Here is a 7476-nt window from a genome sequence, read left to right on the forward strand (position 1 = left end):
CAGGCTGGTAGGTAGGTCTACAGTCGAGGCATGGGATTTTTAATCCAGATACCGACTCCAAACCCTGAGTGAGTTCTCCGCAAGGCTCAATGGGTAGGTGTAAACTACTTGCACCGACCAGTGATCCATAACTGGTTCAACAAAGGTCATGGTTTGTGCTATCCTGCCTATGGGAAGCGCAAATAAAAGATCCCTTGCTGCTAATCGGAAAGAGTAGCCCATGTAGTGGCGACAGCGGGTTTCCTCTCAAAATATGTGTGGCCCTTAACCATATGTCTGACGCCATATAACCGTAAATAAAATGTGTTGAGTGCGTCGTTAAATAAAACATTTCTTTCTTTCTTTCTTTTATATGCAATATACCACATACAGGATAGCACATGCCACGGCCTTTGACCAGTTGTGGTGCACTGGTTGGAGCGGGGGAAAAAACCAATCAGTTGAATGGATCCTCCGAGGTTGTTCGATCCTAGTCACTAGCGATGTCAGAGGCTAATGATTGAACAAGCTTGTTAGAAGTTAGAGCACATTGATTTATTATTCATCGGCTATTGGATGTCAGACATATAATAACTTTGACACAGTCATAGAGAGGAAACCCGCTGCATGTTTTCATTAGTAGCAAGCGATCTTTTATATGCACTATTCCACAGACAGGATAGCACATACCACGGCCTTTGGTATACCAGTAGTGGTGCAATGACTGGAACGAGAAATAGCCCAATGGGCACACCTACGGGGATCGATCCTAGGCCGATCGCGCACCAGGCGTACGCTTTACCACTGGGCTACGTCCCGCCCCCTCGTGGTATAGGAGGAGCACGTGAATACAGTTTGTGCTCAGCGCAGATGGGTCGTGCAATTCGGTTTAGAATTCGGTTTAGGATTCGGTTTAGAATTCGAATTAAACTGAGTGAAATTCGTTATTTAACAAAAGCTGTTAGGAAAAGGAAATGTTTTATTTAACGACGTACTCAACACATTTTATGTACGGTTATATGGCGTCAGTCTTATGGTTAAGGACCACACAGGTATTGAGAGAGAAAACCCGCTGTCGCCACTTCAATCACTCTGAAAGGCATACTGTCACGGATTTAACGACCTTATTTCTGTAAAAATGGATAATAAATAAAAATTACATTAATTGTTGGAAACCAAATCTAGCTATCGCATCACATTAACTGAACCATGATGGAGTGAAATCCATGTCAACCCTGTTTTTGAATTATTTAATCCAGATACCGACTCCAAACCCTGAGTGAGTGCTCCGCAAGGCTCAGTGGGTAGGTGTAAACCACTTGCACCGACCAGTGTTCTATAACTGGTTCAGGCTATCCTGCCTGTGGGAAGCGCAAATAAAATATCCCTTGCTGCCTGTCGTAACTTTCATTTACTCGATATACATATGGAAGTTGGATACCAGCAGTATCCGCACAAATACCAATACAATTGTCGTTAAAGGGACATTCCCGAGTTTGCTGCATTGTAAGATGTTTCCGAAAATAAAATATTTCTACGATTAAACTTACGTATTAAATATAGTTTCTTGTTTAAAATATATATATTCTGTCTGTATAATCAATGTGTTTCTGGTCGTCTTAATATTTGTAAGAAGCCCAAACTGGATTTTGTCTTCAAATATTTTCGTACGTATGAAACAAATATATTTTAGAAAATAAAATGAAATTTAACCTAGTACAAATAGTAGAACGATCCGAAACACGTTTAATATACAGCCACTGTTTTATGCAGAAAAATGTATTTGCTATATAATTACAGTCGTTAACTCAGGAATGTCCCTTTAAGCAATTTTTTTTAACTTTGACCAATATTGAGTGTAACATGTTTTATTCTGCGAACTGTAAAGCGTGGCAGCTGTGACGTGATGAACTGTGCTGGTTCTGGCAATGTATACTACGTGAATGAAGCTTTCCACGGTCCCGTTTAATTTGTAGCCATATTTGCTTTAATAGTTTCATTGGATAACACACGACCATCCATGAAATAACCTTTGACCTGCTGTATAGCTAGATGTTTAATTATGCAGATTTCCACTGGATTTGTTTTTAAGTACAGCAGATTTAAACTTTATATTATTTAACTTCAGTCGTTACCTGGGCTAGTGATGATATATTAAAATTCGAATTACATGACCCTCGGGACTAAATATGCCATCCATAAGTTTACTTTATACAGTTTAAAGGGACAGACCCTAGTTTCAGTCCATGAAAATGCACACTAAGTTTAGCTAATCTATATATAGAATACTAAACAACGAGCTTGCCTGTCGTACCATTTTTATGAAATGAGTGAACAGTTTTGGTATCTGACGAGCGAAAGCGAGTCAGATACCAACACTGTTCACGAGTTTCATAAATATGGTATGACAGGCAAGTTAGTTTAGTATTTTATTTATTACAAACCAACTACAAATAAACTCCAACGCAGAAGTAAGCAGATGTCGATACCTACGACACGTTATTTGTCTACGAATTGGGTCAGCAAGTGATCTACGTCATGATCACGTCGCGCCATATTATACTAGTTAGATATTGAGTGATTGTTATGACGTGAGCAATATTACACGAGTGTGTAATAAAAACCTCTAACACATTTGGATAAAGTTATAATTGTGTGAAACATGAGTCTGTGACTTTGAAATGGTGAAATGGCCTCTAAAAATAGACTAAACCTCGACTCCATAACTGTTACTTCTGAGACGCACGTTCGTTTTTAAAAATATGAGAAATATATTTTGTGATATTAAAAACACCAGGATGACCAAAAACATTTCGACAGTATTGAAATTGATAATCTAAACCATAAAATCTAAGTAATGTATGACTTTAGTTATCAAAAACGGTTCTAATAGTAAAAATAAATATGCCTTAGTGTTTAAAAACTAGGGTATATCCCTTTAAATAGATTTTACACAAAGGGTGATGCATTGCCCTGGTTCCGAACCTGGTTACCCCCAAAACAACTCTACCAAATGCAACTAATCTTGACAGACAGATATATATTAGTAATTTATTCAAATCTCACTCAGTATAAAATATAAATACAAAAATATACCATTAAAACATATTATAGCGTGTATACAACCAAATCAAATATACCATTAAAACATATTATAGCGTGTATACAACCAAATCAAATCAAATAGACGACAATAGTAACATGTGTGGCTGAAACTCCTTCCTGCAGCGTATCAATCAAAAATAAACGCCACGGATACAAATACAATAAATACAATATACTAAAGTATATCAGAAAACAATTGGGGGTCAAGCTGCTCATTCACATATGTTGAAGTTATATTATTTTTCAACTGAATTTACTGCCAATGTTATACGTTTGATGTGTCCAAACATACAAATATTTAACACAATATATATCCTGTGAGAGATTGGGATTCGTATTCTTCGTGCTGTCTACAATCTGCAGAAACTATGTCAACTGTAAATAAGTCATTAAGATAACAATCTATGAAGCGATCCTTGTACCACTTTAGTCACGAATTAAAAAAAATGGGGGTCAAGCTGTTCATTTCTGAGATAACGGGTAGCGTCTATGACTACCCTAGTTCCGCACAACATTCGAGTACTTTTTTATTAGGTACCCTATACATCAAGCACAAGGCTATTTGACACAGTGATACTAAATGAAATAAAAAAAAAATTCCCTAGATGAAACTATTTTTTTTTCCAACCAACACACTCACATTTATCACCAATCACAGGACTTGTGGTGTTCACTTCTCTATCAAAAGTTGGGTGCACCTCGAACTTTGACCCAGCCGGACGTTATTTGGTTTAGTACTACCTATACAGGCTACGTTTTTAAAGTGTGAGAGACCACATACAATAAAACATACACATTCATATTAATGCATAAAACACTTTAGGAATGATCAATAAAATAAAACTAATTAAATTGCTAAAAAAAAAAAGTAAAACAAAATTAATTTTAGAAAATGTTATATAATATATAATAATTGGTTAAAAGAATCATTTGGTATAACAAAGGGAAAAAAAGTAAAGTTTGTTTTATTTAACGACGCCACTAGAGCACATTGATTTTTTATCTTATCATCGGCTATTGGACGTCAAACATATGGTCATTCTGACACTGTTTTTTTTTTTTTAGGAAAAACCCACTGTCGCCACAAAGGCTACTCTTTTACGACAGGCAGCAAGGGATCTTTTAGTTGCGCTTCCCACAGGCAGGATAGCATAAACCATGGCCTTTGTTGAACCAGTTAAGGACCACTGGTCGGTGCAAGTGGTTTACACCTACCCATTGAGCCTTGCGGAGCACTCACTCAGAGTTTGGAGTCGGTATCTGGATTTAAAATCCCATGCCTCGACTGGCATCCGAACCCAGTACCTACCAGCCTGTAGACCGATGACCTAACCACGACGCCACCGAGGCCGGTGTATAACAAAGGAAGTTTCAGGCCATCATATCAAGTCCAATGAATAAAAACATGTGTTTCAATGTTTCTTGTAAAGTGTAGATGTAAAATGTTTTTGTATTTAATAATAGACCTCTTTCACATTCCACTGCGCATGTGCGCGTAGCGGGGAAACTGGTGGACGCTAGTCGTGAATTGACGCGCGCGGGAGAGAGAGAGAGAGAGAGAGAGAGAGAGAGAGAGAGAGAGAGAGAGAGAGAGAGAGAGAGAGAGAGAGAGAGAGAGAGAGAGAGAGAGAGAGAGAGAGAGAGAGAGAGAGAGAGAGAGAGAGAGAGAGAGACATACGTACGTACGTACGTACATACAAACATACATACATACATATATCAATACATATATCAATACATACATACATACATACATACATACATACATACATACATACATACATACATACATACATACATATTAATTACCGCAAGCATATTATAAGAATCTAAAAGTTAATCAGTATAATAATTATGAAAAAAATCATCGTCTGAAATGTTACCAAGAAAATCATTCATACACGCATAGAAATCAGCTGCAAAAAAATAATATGTCGATCAATCTACCAAGGAGTTAATAAGAGCTACAAAGTGGGCCTCGAATGTACGTATAGCCACACTGGCGACAAAATGCTTCAAGGGCGACAAAATGCTTCAAGGGCAACAAAATGCTTCAAGGCCGACAAATTGCTTCAAGGGCGACAAAATTATTCAAGGGCGATTAAAATGTTTCGAGGGCGTTTAATATTTCAAGGGCGACAAAATGCTTCAAGGGCGACAAATTGCTTCAAGGGCGACAAAAATGTTTCAAGGGCGACAAAATGTTTCAAAAGCGACAAAATGCTTCAAGGCCGACAAAATGCTTCAAGGGCGACAAAATGTTTCAAGGGCGACAAAATTCTTCAAGGGCGACAAAATGTTTCGAGGGCGATAAAATGTTTTAAGGGCGACAAAATGATTCACGGGCGACAAAATGATTCAAGGGCGACAAAATTATTCACGGGCGATAAAATGGTCCGGCAGGTGTAGCCACTGTGCCCTTCGCTACACTTGCCTAGCACACCCAGTATACTTTTTTTTTTACTTTTTTTTTTTAACGACACCACCAGGGCACATTGATTATTAGTCATTGGCTATTGGATGTTAAACATTTGGTTATTGTGACATAGTCTTGTAGAGAAAACCCGCTACATTTTTTCCATTAGTAGCAAGGGATCTTTTATATGCACCACCAGTGTTCTAGCTAGCAATAGAGGGGCGCTGCGCCCTGCCCCAGTTTTATGCCGCCCTGCCGTGTTTGTTACCGCACCACCTCTGGTTATCGCCGCCCTGCCCTAATTCATTGTCAAACAAAAATACAAAATCTTGCTTTCCTTTCAAAGCATGTACAATGTTGTTACGAGTCTGAATTCCCAACTAAAAAACGTTTGACAATACATTGTTTGGCCAGTTGTGAAAGCCGATAGCAGTAACGTGGTATGTTTTTTGTTTTTTTTGTATTTTATTTAACGACACCACTAGAGCATATTGATTTATTAATAATCGGCTATTTGATCGTTTATATACACCATCCAATAGACAGGATAGTACATACCACGGCACATACCAGTCGTGTTGCACTGGCTGGAACGATATTTTTTTAATAGTGTCTATATTTAGTACATTAGTACAATAAAATTGCATACGGCGATGAATGTACTGTTTCATCAAACATCCAAATTTAAGAATAATAAATTTGGGTTTAGAAATTGATTGTCCCCCTCCCTCCAAAAAAGTTTTGTAAATTAAAACCATCATAGATATTCCTACTTATTAGATATTTGTGAATGTAAAAAATTCAATCAAATCCAGCACTTGCCTCAAGGGATCTTTTATATGCACCATTCAACAGACAGGATAGCACATACCACAACCTTTGATATACCAGTCATGGTGCACTGGTTGGAGCAAGAAGTAGCGCAATGGCCCCACTGACGGGGATCGATCCCAAACCGACCTCGCATCAAGCGAGCGCTTTACCACTGGGCTACGTCTCGTCCCTATCATCAGAGGAAACCCGCTACATTTTTGTTGTTGGCCTAATGCAGCAAGGGATATTTTATATGCACCATCCTACAAACAGGACAGCACATACCACGTCCTTTGATATGCCAGTCGTGGTGCACTGGTTGGAACGAGAGATAGCCCGATGAACCCTCTGACGGGGTCCGATCCCAAACCGACAGCGCTTCAAGCGAGCACTCTACCACCGGGCTACCTCTCACCCCCATATTGTAATGTAGCTGATTGCTGTTAACCACGACTGGCATATGAAAGGCCGTGGTATGTGATATCCTGTCTGTGGGATGGTGCATATAAAAGATCCCTTGCTGCTAATCGAAAAGAGTAGCCCATGAAGTGGCGACAGCGGGTTTCCTCTCTCTATATATGTGTGGTCCTTAACCATATGTCCGACGCCATATAACCGTAATTAAAATGTGTTGAGTGCGTCGTTAAATAAAACATTTCCTTCCTTCTGATTGCTGTTAAATAAAGCATGCCGTTCAGTCGCCAGTCAGCTCGTTTCGAAAGCATTCGAAGCTGGGTGATATTAGAATGCTACATTTCTAGAAAAAAAGAAAGAAAAAAAAGAAAGAAGCAAAATACTGATTTGTGGTTTTCAGTCATAGTGTGTTGGTGGGGTTTTTTTTATAAAATGATATTTATAATTCAGAACCTTTGAAATAGGTGTGGTTAGTTCAATCCAGGTGCAACCTAGTGAATGTCAGACAACCGTTGATCATTGTCACCTGTATACATCGATTTAAACCGGCCTCGGTGGCGTCGTGGTAGGCCATCGGTCTACAGGTTGGTAGGTACTGGGTTCTGATCCCAGTCGAGGCATGGGATTTTTAATCCAGATACCGACTCCAAACCCTGAGTGAGTGCTCCGTAAGGCTCAATGGGGTAGGTGTAAACCACTTGCACCGACCAGTGATCCATAACTGGTTCAACAAAGGCCATGGTTTGTGC

Source organism: Gigantopelta aegis, chromosome 7 (assembly GCF_016097555.1).
Source record: "Gigantopelta aegis isolate Gae_Host chromosome 7, Gae_host_genome, whole genome shotgun sequence".
Taxonomy (NCBI): Eukaryota; Metazoa; Mollusca; class Gastropoda; order Neomphalida; family Peltospiridae; genus Gigantopelta; species Gigantopelta aegis.